The sequence below is a fragment of the Euphorbia lathyris genome, chromosome 3, assembly GCF_963576675.1.
Source record: "Euphorbia lathyris chromosome 3, ddEupLath1.1, whole genome shotgun sequence".
In the NCBI taxonomy this organism is placed as follows: domain Eukaryota; kingdom Viridiplantae; phylum Streptophyta; class Magnoliopsida; order Malpighiales; family Euphorbiaceae; genus Euphorbia; species Euphorbia lathyris.
Window position 1 is genome coordinate 33,473,671 of NC_088912.1, and position 15,540 is coordinate 33,489,210.

Below are 15,540 nucleotides of genomic sequence, written 5' to 3' on the forward strand. Positions count from 1 at the left end.
GTTTTCATTCTGATAGTGGACCGGACCAGTCTCTATTCCAAAGATCCAGCGAGAAGAATTGACGACTGAAGCGCATATGGTTTGACGAGCCTACGAAGTTTGAGAGAAAGATTGACGACCCGGATCTCAAAGTCTTCGTTACAATGCTATCCAAGTTTCTACTTCTCTGTTAACTTGTGAAAATTCACATTTCAATTAATGATATACTTATTTATTCAATATATTCTTACTGTTGTTATTTTGATATTGTTCTGACAAAATGATTTTCAAAATGATATATTGGTGTTTTTATTAAAACGTTCTATTCCATCTTATTCTTATAAGAACTTTGTTGAACACTTAACAAATTTAGTTTTTATGGATGACATGATCGCTGATCGCGGCTTATCAGAAGTAAAACACTAGTTTGATTAAGGTAGGAATCGTCTCTACGCTAGAGGGATTTCTATGGTTCGAAGCCATTTAATTGAGTAAATTATTATATTGTTACATGTCGATAATCTCACAAAGTTAAAGTTGTTTACTTTGCTTTATGAAAATAAGATCTATTTCATTCCGATTACGGAAGTATCTGTTTTGTAATCAAAATTCCAAACGGAATTGTTCTCTAAACTCGATATAATCTTTCTATCTAATCCTAATTTACCAAAACCTATTCCATCAACTAAACGTATTTCTTTTATTAAACCTAAACACGTGATTAAACCGAATTAAATAAAGTTTTAGTTAAAAAGCGTTCCCTGTGGGTTCGATATCTTTTATTACTACAAGCGTATACCGTGCACTTGCGGAAATCGCTCAACAAGTTTTTGGCGCCGTTGCCGGGGAACGCCAAAATTTTTGACAAAATTTTAAATTTTTCGTGTTTTATTTCGAATCTAGGTTTAAACATACTTATTTTAACTTTTGTAATTTAATAGTTTTCATTTACTAATTTATTTATTTTTCAAAATTCTGTTTTGTAGGTAGTTTCGGTTCGTGCAAGATTTCAGGTTCATACGCAGTTCTCGAAATTCAGGCATTGCACCAGACCCTATAGACCCAGAAATTGAGAAAACCATTAGGAAGAACAAGAAAAATAAAAAAAACAAAAATAAGACCCCAGTAAAAACACATACCGAGCCAGGAAAAATGGCAGACCCACCAACACTTATGGAATACGCTAGGCCAGGTGTGGCCGGTGTAACCAATAGTATCGTTAGACCCAGAATCACCGCAAATCAATTTGAAATTAAGCCAGCTTTGCTTAATATGTTGCGAAATAATGTAACATTTTACGGGTTACCTAACGAAAATCCTAACACCCATTTAACAAATTTCCTAGAAATTTGTGACACTTTTAAAATTCCAGATGTGACTGCAGAAGCAATCAAACTTCGCCTCTTTCCTTTCACTTTGAAGGATAGAGCCAAAGAATGGTTAACTTCTATGCCAGCCGCAACTTTTGCCACTTGGGAACAATTAGCCCAAGCGTTTTTATCTAAATCTTTTCCTTTAGCAAAAACCGCAAGAGTCATAAAGGAGTTAACATCTTTTTCTCAAAATGATAATGAGACCCTTTATGAAACTTGGGAACGTTTTAAAGAACTTCAACGTTTATGCCCACACCACCAATTACCCGCTGAACTTTTAATGCAAACATTTTACAATGGACTGAATCCTACAACTAGGGGTTCATTAGATGCTATGTCGGGAGGGCTATTTATGAAGAAAACATCAGCCCAAGCGAGAGAACTTTTGGAGGAAATGGCAATCAACAGTAGTATGTGGCCCGCGGAACGTGGACATATGCCGGTGGCAAAACCATCATCCTCAACCTCGTCGTCAGTTAAAGGTATAGTTGAACTTGATCCAGTCGCGATGCTACAAGCCCAATTTTCTGCTTTATCGCATAAAATTGACCAGTTTATGGCACCACGCGACACCAATGGTAATCCAATCCAAACGGATGTGGATTACGAAAATATGAGTGAGATTGAACAGGTAAATTTTGTCCAAGGGCAAAACCAAACTAATAATCCTTATTCTAATACTTATAATTCTGGATGGAGGAATCATCCTAACTTTAATTGGAAAGATAACAGTAACAATAATATTAGTGCTAATCAAAATCGTACCACTGATTATCAAAATCAGTCAAGAGATACGATTAGCACTTTATCTTCTAAAATCGACAAGTTTATAGATGCTATCAGTGGAAAAATAAGTAATCACGACGATGGTTTTAAATGGATCGAAAATAAATTCGACCAGCTTATTAAAAACCACTCATCTAGCATCCATAATTTGGAGGTTCAAATTGGTCAACTTGCTAAATCAATTCCATCCCGAAAAGAGGGAAGTCTTCCCAGCCATACGGAAGAAAATCCGAAAGAGCAGGTGAAGGCTATTACTCTTCGTTCAGGAAAAAATTATCAAGGGCCTGAAATGCCCAAAGATGCAACATTACAAGGAACTGATTTACTGAAGTCCAAAGAAGATATCTTAAACACAAATATTTCACCATTTGACACAGGTACTAAAACTTTTGTACCCAAACCACCTTTTCCACACAAAGTCCGAAATAAGGACTATGATAAACAACTTCTAACGTTTTTGGATAAACTTAAAAATTTGCATATCAATTTGACGTTTATGGATGCAATAACACAAATTCCTAACTATGGTAAGTTTTTAAAGGATTTGATTTCAAAGAAAATCAGTTGGGAAGGAATTTCATCCATTTCGTTAACTGAAGACTGTAGTTCAATAGTATCAAGTAATTTGCCCACTAAACTCAAGGATCCCGGATGTTTTACTATTCCGTGTAAGTTGGGAGATATTGAATTCCCAAGTTGTCTTTGTGATTTAGGAGCAAGTATAAACTTAATGCCATTGTCTAATTTTAACAAGTTAGGTTTAGAAGAAGATATCAAACGTACCAATATGGTTTTGCAATTAGCGGATCAAACCACTAAAAGGCCGTATGGTATAATTGAAGATGTTTTAGTCAAAGTCGATAAATTTATTTTTCCTACCGATTTTGTTATCTTAGACTTTGCATATGATGTAAATTGCCCTTTAATTTTTGGCAGACCATTTATGAACACGGGACGCGCTCTAGTAGATGTGTCGGAAGGGAAGGTAGTTTTAAGGATAGGAGAAGATAAGGTCGAGTTTAACATGAACAAAGCGATGAAATACCCTATGGAGGAATTCGCTTGTATGAAACTTGATTTAGTCGAGGAATGTGTCAATGATGTAATTCAAAGTGAAGAAATAATTGAACCTATAGTAGACGAGGAATTAGATGATAAGGACCCAGAGCCTTTGATTAGAGAAGATGGACCAGTTCCGCCTTCGATTGTAACACCCCCTAAATTAGAACTTAAAGAGTTACCCAGTCATTTGAGGTACGCTTTCTTAGGCGAAGGCGATTCTCTACCTATAATTATTTCTAACAAATTAACAAGCGATCAAGAAGAAAAATTGAAAGAAGTTGTTAGAAATAGGATATGAAGTACGGGATTGGGCGAAATTTTCACCATCTTTTCCTATTCCTACACTAATTACTTATTAAGCAAAGCTGGCTTAATTTCAAATTGATTTGCGGTGATTCTGGGTCTAACGATACTATTGGTTACACCGGCCACACCTAAGTATGTTTAAATAAAATAAGTATATGAAAATTATTAAATTATAAAAGTTAAAATAAGTATGTTTAAACCTAGATTCGAAATAAAACACGAAAAATTTAAAATTTTGTCAAAAATTTTGGCGTTCCCCGGCAACGGCGCCAAAAACTTGTTGAGCGATTTCCGCAAGTGCACGGTATACGCTTGTAGTAATAAAAGATATCGAACCCACAGGGAACGCTTTTTAACTAAAACTTTATTTAATTCGGTTTAATCACATGTTTAGGTTTAATAAAAGAAATACGTTTAGTTGATGGAATAGGTTTTGGTAAATTAGGATTAGATAGAAAGATTATATCGAGTTTAGAGAACAATTCCGTTTGGAATTTTGATTACAAAACAGATACTTCCGTAATCGGAATGAAATAGATCTTATTTTCATAAAGCAAAGTAAACAACTTTAACTTTGTGAGATTATGGACATGTAACAATATAATAATTTACTCAATTAAATGGCTTCGAACCATAGAAATCCCTCTAGCGTAGAGACGATTCCTACCTTAATCAAACTAGTGTTTTACTTCTGATAAGCCGCGATCAGCGATCATGTCATCCATAAAAAACTAAATTTGTTAAGTGTTCAACAAAGTTCTTATAAGAATAAGATGGAATAGAACGTTTTAATAAAAACACCAATATATCATTTTGAAAATCATTTTGTCAGAACAATATCAAAATAACAACAGTAAGAATATATTGAATAAATAAGTATATCATTGATTGAAATGTGAATTTTCACAAGTTAACAGAGAAGTAGAAACTTGGATAGCATTGTAACGAAGACTTTGAGATCCGGGTCGTCAATCTTTCTCTCAAACTTCGTAGGCTCGTCAAACCATATGCGCTTCAGCCGTCAATTCTTCTCGCTGGATCTTTGGAATAGAGACTGGTCCCGTCCACTATCAGAATGAAAACTAAACTAATACTGTGTTTATAACTAATCTAAATACAATTCGTGTACAACACGATTGCTTACAGAAATGAAATCTAACTTTCTGATTCTTTTCTGAATCAGAAACTCAACATAACAACTTTCTTCTCTAATTTCTCTAACTTTTCCAACTTAACCAACCTTGATTTCTGAAATGGATCACTTATTTATAGTTGGTGAAGGGTTGTAAATGACGGGTCGTGTCTGCTGGTGAAGGGTTGCTTTTATCCGAACGAACATACGCGTTTTTCTGAATTAAACATGTGTTTTGTGTGCAGGAAGACTTGCTGTCGCGACTGAGATTCTGAAAATCTCAGTCGCGACAGGCGGTATAGGGGCGAGCTTGAATACGTTGTTTTCCCCCGGTCTGGCCTCCGTAAGTCGCGACTGAGATTTTGAGAATCTCAGTCGCGACAGAGAGTTTTCCTCCCTGGCGTTCGACTGTTTTTCGTCCTCCTCGAGCGTTCTTCTGGCTGATATGCATTCTCGGTATGTTTTTAAGGTTTTTCCTCCATTTTAGCTCCGTTTTAGCTCCGTTTTCGCTCCTATTTGGATTTTACCAAATATTTAGGTACCTTGCATCAAAGAAGTAAATAAAGATGTAAAAGTATTCCAAATGAATATAATTAGCATGATTTTAATGTAAATTTAACGTATTTATATATGATATTTTAGTCATATTTTGGGCTTAACAAACTCCCACACTTAAGCTTTTGCTAGTCCCGAGCAAAATTTCACTGAATTTATTCTTTAATCAATCTCTTTATAAATAGAATATATACCCATATATTCCTCTTTGAATTAGTTAAACCGAAAGATAAACTTTTCATGGTAAATTTATACGCAAGGTATCAAACTAGCTAGTATAAAAGAGATATATTACTCGTCTTGTATTTCAATTTTTATATTGAAGTATTCGGGACGGTGTAAGCACGCATGTTTCCGAATCTTTCGTCTCAAGGCATTTCTAAGCACAAAATTTCCTTTCCCAAACCTAAACTATTACAAATATGGATTTAAGGACTTAGGTTTAATATATTTGCTTAGTTACGCCCAAGATAAGGGTGGTCTCGATCGTAACTTTATACGCATTTTATTTGCTTTCGTGTTCGTTTAAGAGGTACCGACCATGCCATGGGTGGACGCAATCGTTACTTAAAACTTTAAACACGTTTAATTTTGCTTTAATTTTTTAACGTTCCTTTCATACCTCGACCGTGATAAGGGTGGTCACAATCGTGGCCAAAAGTAAACGATACTTAATTTTCTTCCCTTTCATACCTCGATTGTGATAAGGTTGGTCTCAATCGTGGCCAAAAGTTAAGAATACGACTACTTGATTTAATATGAAAATAAAATTGGGAAAGAAAAATAGCACATTCATCCTATATTGACTTGAAATTCAACATGTATTATGGCTAAAGTTTCCTTAAAAACTTCAATTGGTTTTTAATGTAAGACGAAAAATAATATCGAGCTAAAAAGCTAAAGTTGTTAGTTTGATTTATGCCTATAAACCTAATTGAAAATTGAAAATAAGATTTATATTTATCATGAATTCATGATATAAAGTAGAGATTTGAAACTAAAGAAATTTTACTTATATACATTTACTCGAGACGTTTTTTTTTGATAAAATCGCATCGGAGATTTGTAAAAATATAGCCCGTATAGAAATATTTATTTCTATTAATAATGATAACCTTAAAATATGCTTAACATTATTTTGAAAGTTAAAGTGTTTGAAAACATATAAAATATTTTCTTTAACAAAAATTTATCCTTTATGAAAAATTGCTATTATTTGTGAAAAAGTGTTGCAAATGAAAAAGTGTTGCAAAAATGTTGCATTTGTTTTTGAAAAATTGTTGCATATTATACTTTACTTAAAATTGAATAACAACATGCATTTAAAAATAAATAGCATTCATTCTCATTCGTTGCATTCGTTCGTACTTAAAAATAAAATGGATATGAAATACCTCCTCCCACACTTAATTTGGACCATGTCCTCATTGGTGCAAAAAGCGATAAAACATGAAAAATAGTACGAAATAAATCATACGAATTAGAAATGAAAAATATAGTACCATAACAATAATAAAGATAATTGTACCAAACATAAGTAAAAATATTGTACCAAACCGAATAAAACATAATAATAATAACGAAAATGAGTTAAAGAGAGAAACGATAAAACCTATCAAGGTGATGGTGGTGGAGAAGGTGTAGTCTCAACTCCTTGACGTCGGAAGAAAGAGAGCATCCGGCGACGAGTAGACTTGTGCTCACGACTCAACGTAGTGATCCTTGAACTCATTTCGGCATTATTGGCAACGACTTCATCTAACCGCAAATTCATGTGACGGTTATGCTCGTTCATTTGTGTCAAAACACGTTGCCATCCAACTTGTTCTTCTTCATTTGGTTCCATATTTGCTTGCTCGGTGGCATTAACATCAACATTCTCCTCTTCTTCTTCTTCTTCATCAAATTCCTCTTCATCCTCCTCATCATCATCTTGGGCACCTAAACCTTGAGAACCCGAGGCTTCACTACTCATCGTAGCAAAAACACGTCTCGTGCGATCCGCATAAGATATAAAAGCGGGTGGTCCCAACTTCTTCAATAAATTGGCCCTTTGAAGTGCCGTGAGATCCAATGATGGTAAACCAACATGAGACATATTTTGATAATCCGCTAATTCACCTCGAGCACCCAAAACAATGCCGGTAATCAAATTACCCATAGGCACTTGCTTATTGTGGGACTTGGAAGCTCGAACTAAATTAGTAAATATCATCTCAATACTATCAATTGTCAAACCCTTAAAAATAGCATCAAACACAACCAAATCACGAACTTGCACTTTTGAACTTTCAACCCGACCAAATAAGGAGAATGATAAAAACTTGTGAAAGAAGAATACACAATCATCCTTAATTAGCTTACTAGATGTATTCTTTGGACTAAAAACATCTAAACCGGTTAAAGAATTCCAAACCGTGTGTGAATCAAAAGGCTTTGGTTTTGAATAAAAATTTCGAGTAGGAAAACCAAACCAACGGTTCATGGCCGCATAATTAACATCATAACGGACTCCATCACTCCGAAAATAGATAACTCCTTTCTTCTTGTCATAGGTTAGAGTAACCAAAAACTCAATAATATGCGTTTTAAGACTAGGAAAACGCATACTAGCAAATCGTTTCCAACCAAGAACGGTAAAAAATTCATCAATACGCTCGGTAAAAGAAAGTGTATTTACCGTATCGGTGTCAAGAAAAGGCATATCCACGAACTCTATGAGGACATTAGAAAACCGGCGATATTTGCGTCCTTCGGCTTCCGACGTGATATCGAACGGTGCGTCATATTGAACCCGTAATCTATTGATCTCGGTGGCCTTGGCTTTGTTTGCAACGGTCTTTTGTCTAGGCATATTGTTTTTGTTTGTGAATTTAGGGTGAAAATAGATGAAATTTGGGTGAAATAGGTGAAGAAAATTTGAAAGGATGAAAGTTAGAATGAAAGAGAATGGTGGTGAATTGGGGAAGAAGAAGATGAATAGGGTAAAAATTTATGGGGAAGAGGAGTGAATCTTGTTATTGGGAAGAGAAAAGATGATTGATTGGTGTAAAAATAGGTGATATATATAGGTGTAAGTAATAGGTATTGATTAGGATAGATGAATAGGTAAGTAATTAGTGTAGGAATAGGAAAAGATGGTGAAAATTTCGCCCAATCCCATGACTGTAAGGCGCAAGTCGCGACTGAGATTTTCAAAATCTCAGTCGCGACAGCAAGTACATAGGGGGTCGAAATTTTTGCTGAAAGTGGTCCTCTTGCTGTCTCAACTGAGAATTCAGAATCTCAACTGAGATTTTGGAAATTCTGGGTAAAATTGGGACTGTTTTTGATGATTTTAATACTTCTAAACCAATTCCTCTTAAAATTAAGTACCAAAATGTGAACATTAATCCCTGAAACTGAGATAAACAAAACTAAAACATTAAATTAAAGGAAACCCAAAGGTTGTTCCTTAAGATAAAAGAAATAAACTAAAGAATTAATGCACTTTTATTTATCTTTTGTAAACAATACCATAATATACATCTATATAGAAACATTATAAAAACATAATTTACAAACAATCACTCATATATATATTAAAAACAACAAACAGAAACACATAAAAAATATATATCCCTAACTAAATGACAGACGACGTGCATTAGCCCTTTTAATCTTCGTTTGAATGAAGACTTGCCTCTCTGGTGCAGAAAGGAATGTTGGACCAGAACGGAAAGCTCGTTTAACAAGTCCCTCGTTCTCCAAGAACTCGTAGTCTAAAATAGGGCATGGTTCTGTATCAGTCCAAGGGACAGAAATGGTTCCCTTGGCTCCTAAAATTATTCCACATATGATGTTGGCGAACCCAATCTTCCGTTTCTTCGAACGGGAAGCAGCAACTAACCCCTCCATTAAAATCTTTGAGGAGTTAACTGAGTTGTCTTGGAAAATGTCGCCCAACACATAGAGATCAGTATCTTTCACAACATTGCTACTGACTCGACCAAAAAGGCTGTGACAGAGGAACTTATGCAGATACAACATGGAATTAGAATTAATGGATTTGTTAAAGGCAATACGTGGATTGAATCGCCTAAATCCTGTTAGCATCCTCCATATGTCTCTAGAAGTCATATCCCTTCCAAGATGGTGTTGAGTTGTGTCTCGTGGTGGAAATCCAAACCAATTGTGAAGTTCTGGATAGCCAAAAGTAAATACCTTCCCCTCACAACGAAAACTGAGACGAACACGTCTCTTGTTGACGAACCTAATTGTGGAGAAAAATTCCAGAACCCAATTTCCAATAATAGGAAATTTCATATGAACAAATTTGGACCAACCCAAAATAGTCAGATAGCGATCAATTGCTTCGCTTATCCCGAGTTCCTCGTTCAGAAACTCGTCCAGATACATCATGCCAAAGAACTGAGCATATCTGAATTGCATAAAACGTTTCCCCTCGTCATGGTTATAAATGGGAAACCATGCTCCATATCTATCGGAGATATCAACTTTCTCCTTTCGAGAAGGATTTTGTTTTTGAATGTTCTTCAAAGACTTAGTCATGTTTGTGATAGAAAAGAAAAATGAAGTCTGTAGGATTTGAGATCTTGAGAAAGAAATTTAGAAAGATGAAGTGAAATGGAAGAAGTCTGATCCTACAGGAATATATAAGAACTATAAGTGAAAGGTTATGTCTGTTAGAAAGAAATAGGTGTCAAAGTGATACCTCTTCGATTCAACTGACAGAAAATTTTAAAGAAAGAAGACTGTAATCACTTACAGTTATTTCAAATGTAAAAAGACAGAAAATTTCTCAACTGAGATTTTCGGAATCTCAACTGAGATTTCCAAATCCTGGAACATAGAAAATCTCAACTGAGATTTCTGCATATATAATTTCTAAATAACACTTAACACTTAATGAAAATTTTCAAAACATAACTAAATTAAAATTTTAATGTGAATAAAACTCATTTGTACTTAATGATAAATATATAAAAATAAAAATTAAAGTAAATAAGTTAAAAAAAATAAATAAATTAAAAAGAAAATAAATTAACAAGGAAACATAAGATAAGAAAAACTATAAATTAAAAACATAAAAATCAAAGAAATTAAATTTTATAAAATTTATCCACGGATTCAATTGCTTGAATTGGAGCTCCGTCGAAATAAATTTTGCAACGATTACCATTGACCTTAAATCGGTCGCCATTAGACTTTTCTAGCTCCAATGTTCCGTAATCAAATGTTTGAACAACCAAAAATGGTCCAGCCCATCTAGATTTTAGCTTACCTGGAAATAATTTTAATCTAGAATTAAAAAGTAAGACCTTATCTCCAACATTAAAGTTTTTAATTTTGATTTTGGCATCATGCCACTTTTTAATTTTCTCCTTATAAATGCTCGCATTTTCGTAGGACAAATAGCGTAATTCATCCAACTCGTTTAAGTCAAACAAACGCTTTTTCCCTGCGCTCTGCAAATCATAATTAAGGGTTTTTATAGCCCAATATGCTTTATGTTCTAATTCAACCGGCAAATGACAAGCTTTACCATATACTAATCTATAAGGTGTCATCCCGATAGGTGTTTTAAATGCAGTACGGTATGCCCATAGTGCATCGTCAAGTTTATGTGCCCAGTCTCTTCTAGAAGACGAAACTGTTTTCTCAAGTATCCATTTGAGTTCTCTATTTGAAATTTCTGCTTGACCATTCGTTTGAGGATGGTACGGTGTAGAGATACGATGGTGTACTCCGTATTTTTTCATAAGTAACTCAAAAGCTCTATTTACGAAATGAGTACCACCGTCGCTTACCATAACCCTAGGAACTCCAAATCGACAGAATATTGAATTTAAAAACTTAACAACTACTTTAGAATCATTTGCCGGGGTTGCAATTGCTTCAACCCACTTTGAAACATAATCTACGGCTACTAATATATAATTTTTGCCAAAAGAAAGAGGAAAAGGACCCATGAAATCAATTCCCCATACGTCGAAGATTTCAACTTCCAATATGTTCTTAAGAGGCATCTCATCTCTCCTTCCTATATTCCCCGTTCTTTGACATTTATCACAGCGGAGAATAAATGAACGGACATCTTTAAACAGAGTAGGCCAAAAGAATCCGCATTCAAGTATTCTAGCTGCTGTTTTGCTTACGCTATTATGACCTCCGTAAGCGCTAGCATGACATTCTATCATTATAGATTCATGTTCAAACTCACTAACACATCTCCTAAATATTCCATCGCCGCATGTTTTGAACAAGAATGGATCTTCCCAAAAATATTTCTTAACTTCTGAAAAGAATTTCTTCTTTTGCTGGTAAGTCAATCCATCTGGCACAACATGTGCAGCTAAGTAATTGGCTATATCCGCATACCATGGAGTTATGACACTTTGTAATTGCATGAGATGTTCATCGGGGAAATCATCTCGAATGCCTGATGTTTCACCGATGGGACCGTTTTCATCCTCAAGTCTTGACAGATGATCGGCGACCAGGTTTTCAACTCCCTTTTTGTCTTTAATCTCAATGTCAAATTCTTGCAATAGTAAAACCCATCTAATAAGACGTGGTTTTGCATCTTTCTTAGCAAATAAATATCGTAAAGCTGCATGATCAGTATAAATAATAACTTTAGATCCTAACAAATAAGATCGGAACTTATCACATGCATAAACTATTGCTAACATTTCTTTTTCAGTTGTGGTGTAATTTAGTTGTGCACCGGACAATGTGTGACTCGCATAATATATAACATGAAGTTTCTTATCCTTCCTTTGACCTAATACACATCCTACAGCTAAGTCACTCGCATCACACATAATTTCGAAAGGTAGATTCCAATCGGGTTTTGATATTATTGGTGTACTGACTAAAGCCGTTTTCAAAGTATTGAAAGCTTGTAAACAATCTTTATTAAAATCAAAAGTTGAATCCTTCATAAGCAAATTAGTAAGTGGTTTGGAAATTACAGAAAAGTTCTTTATAAACCGTCTGTAAAAACCTGCATGACCTAAAAATGATCTTACTCCCTTAACAGTGGTTGGTGGGGGTAATTTTTCTATAACTGAAGTCTTTGCTCTGTCCACTTCTAAACCTTTTTCAGAAATTTTATGACCTAAAACAATTCCTTCATCTACCATGAAATGACATTTTTCCCAATTTAAAACTAAATTCGTTTCCTCACATCTAGACAATACTTTATCTAAGTTCTGTAAACATGCATTGAAAGAATCTCCATAAACTGAAAAATCATCCATGAAAACTTCCATTATGTCTTCAATGAAGTCATTAAATATTGTTGTCATATATCGTTGAAAAGTTGCTGGTGCATTACATAGACCAAAAGGCATTCTCCTATATGCAAATGTTCCGTAAGGACATGTGAAGGTTCTTTTGTCTTGGTCATCCGGGTAAATGTAAATTTGAAAGAATCCGGAATAACCGTCTAGAAAACAGTAAAATGCATGACCGGCTATCCTTTCGATCATTTGATCAATGAAAGGTAGAGGAAAATGATCTTTCCTGGTTGCTTTGTTTAGGTTCCTATAGTCTATACAAACCCTCCAACCGGTGGTGGTTCGTGTAGGTATCAGTTCACCTTCATCATTTCTTACAACAGTTATGCCTCCCTTTTTAGGTACACAATGGATTGGACTAACCCACTCACTATCCGAGATCGGATAAATGATTCCATTGTCTAAAAGTTTAGTAATCTCATTTTTGACTACTTCCTTCATGTTCGGATTTAAGCGTCTTTGCATATCCGCTTTAGGTGGCTTATCTTCTTCTAAATGAATTCTGTGCATTACTATACTAGGATTAATTCCTTTTAGGTCTGAAATTTGCCATCCCATACTTCCTATCCTATTTCTAACAACTTCTTTCAATTTTTCTTCTTGATCGCTTGTTAATTTGTTAGAAATAATTATAGGTAGAGAATCGCCTTCGCCTAAGAAAGCGTACCTCAAATGACTGGGTAACTCTTTAAGTTCTAATTTAAGGGGTGTTACAATCGAAGGCGGAACTGGTCCATCTTCTCTAATCAAAGGCTCTGGGTCCTTATCATCTAATTCCTCGTCTATTATAGGTTCAATTATTTCTTCACTTTGAATTACATCATTGACACATTCCTCGACTAAATCAAGTTTTATACAAGCGAATTCCTCCATAGGGTATTTCATCGCTTTGTTCATGTTAAACTCGACCTTATCTTCTCCTATCCTTAAAACTACCTTCCCTTCCGACACATCTACTAGAGCGCGTCCCGTGTTCATAAACGGTCTGCCAAAAATTAAAGGGCAATTTACATCATATGCAAAGTCTAAGATAACAAAATCAGTAGGAAAAATAAATTTATCGACTTTGACTAAAACATCTTCAATTATACCATACGGCCTTTTAGTGGTTTGATCCGCTAATTGCAAAACCATATTGGTACGTTTGATATCTTCTTCTAAACCTAACTTGTTAAAAATAGACAATGGCATTAAGTTTATACTTGCTCCTAAATCACAAAGACAACTTGGGAATTCAATATCTCCCAACTTACACGGAATAGTAAAACATCCGGGATCCTTGAGTTTAGTGGGCAAATTACTTGATACTATTGAACTACAGTCTTCAGTTAACGAAATGGATGAAATTCCTTCCCAACTGATTTTCTTTGAAATCAAATCCTTTAAAAACTTACCATAGTTAGGAATTTGTGTTATTGCATCCATAAACGTCAAATTGATATGCAAATTTTTAAGTTTATCCAAAAACGTTAGAAGTTGTTTATCATAGTCCTTATTTCGGACTTTGTGTGGAAAATGTGGTTTGGGTACAAAAGTTTTAGTACCTGTGTCAAATGGTGAAATATTTGTGTTTAAGATATCTTCTTTGGACTTTGGTAAATCATTTCCTGATAATGTTGCATCTTTGGGCATTTCAGGCCCTTGATAATTTTTTCCTGAACGAAGAGTAATAGCCTTCACCTGCTCTTTCGGATTTTCTTCCGTATGGCTGGGAAGACTTCCCTCTTTTCGGGATGGAATTGATTTAGCAAGTTGACCAATTTGAACTTCCAAATTATGGATGCTAGATGAGTGGTTTTTAATAAGCTGGTCGAATTTATTTTCGATCCGTTTAAAACCATCGTCGTGATTACTTATTTTTCCACTGATAGCATCTATAAACTTATAGATTTTAGAAGATAAAGTGCTAATCGTATCTCTTGACTGATTTTGATAATTAGTGGTACGATTTTGATTAGCACTAATATTATTGTTACTGTTATCTTTCCAATTAAAGTTAGGATGATTCCTCCATCCAGAATTATAAGTATTAGAATAAGGATTATTAGTTTGGTTTTGCCCTTGGACAAAATTTACCTGTTAAATCTCACTCATATTTTCATAATCCACATCCGTTTGGATTGGATTACCATTGGTGTCGCGTGGTGCCATAAACTGGTCAATTTTATGCGATAAAGCAGAAAATTGGGCTTGTAGCATCGCGACTGGATCAAGTTCAACTATACCTTTAACTGATGATGAGGTTGAGGATGATGGTTTTGCCACCGGCATATGTCCACGTTCCGCGGGCCACATACTACTGTTGATTGCCATTTCCTCCAAAAGTTCTCTCGCTTGGGCTGATGTTTTCTTCATAAATAGCCCTCCCGACATAGCATCTAATGAACCCCTAGTTGTAGGATTCAGTCCATTGTAAAATGTTTGCATTAAAAGTTCAGCGGGTAATTGGTGGTGTGGGCATAAACGTTGAAGTTCTTTAAAACGTTCCCAAGTTTCATAAAGGGTCTCATTATCATTTTGAGAAAAAGATGTTAACTCCTTTATGACTCTTGCGGTTTTTGCTAAAGGGAAATATTTAGATAAAAACGCTTGGGCTAATTGTTCCCAAGTGGCAAAAGTTGCGGCTGGCATAGAAGTTAACCATTCTTTGGCTCTATCCTTCAAAGTGAAAGGAAAGAGGCGAAGTTTGATTGCTTCTGCAGTCACATCTGGAATTTTAAAAGTGTCACAAATTTCTAGGAAATTCGTTAAATGGGTGTTAGGATTTTCGTTAGGTAACCCGTAAAATGTTACATTATTTTGCAACATATTAAGCAAAGCTGGCTTAATTTCAAATTGATTTGCGGTGATTCTGGGTCTAACGATACTATTGGTTACACCGGCCACACCTGGCCTAGCGTATTCCATAAGTGTTGGTGGGTCTGCTATTTTTTCTGGCTCGGTATGTGTTTTTACTGGGGTCTTATTTTTGTTTTTCTTATTTTTCTTGTTCTTCCTAATGGTTTTTTCATTTTCTAGGTCTATAGGGTCTGGTGCAATGCCT

General features: G+C 35.0%; 2 non-coding genes across 2 annotated transcripts; one reads left to right on the forward strand and one right to left on the reverse strand.

Moving 5' to 3' along the window:
* Positions 1 to 1,509: 1,509 nt before the first annotated feature.
* Positions 1,510 to 1,616, reverse strand: LOC136225034 (small nucleolar RNA R71). Its single transcript, XR_010686773.1, has one exon. It is a non-coding gene; the product is annotated as a small nucleolar RNA R71 (small nucleolar RNA).
* Positions 1,617 to 14,940: 13,324 nt separating this feature from the next.
* Positions 14,941 to 15,047, forward strand: LOC136225035 (small nucleolar RNA R71). Its single transcript, XR_010686774.1, has one exon. It is a non-coding gene; the product is annotated as a small nucleolar RNA R71 (small nucleolar RNA).
* The last annotated feature ends 493 nt before the right edge of the window (positions 15,048 to 15,540 follow it).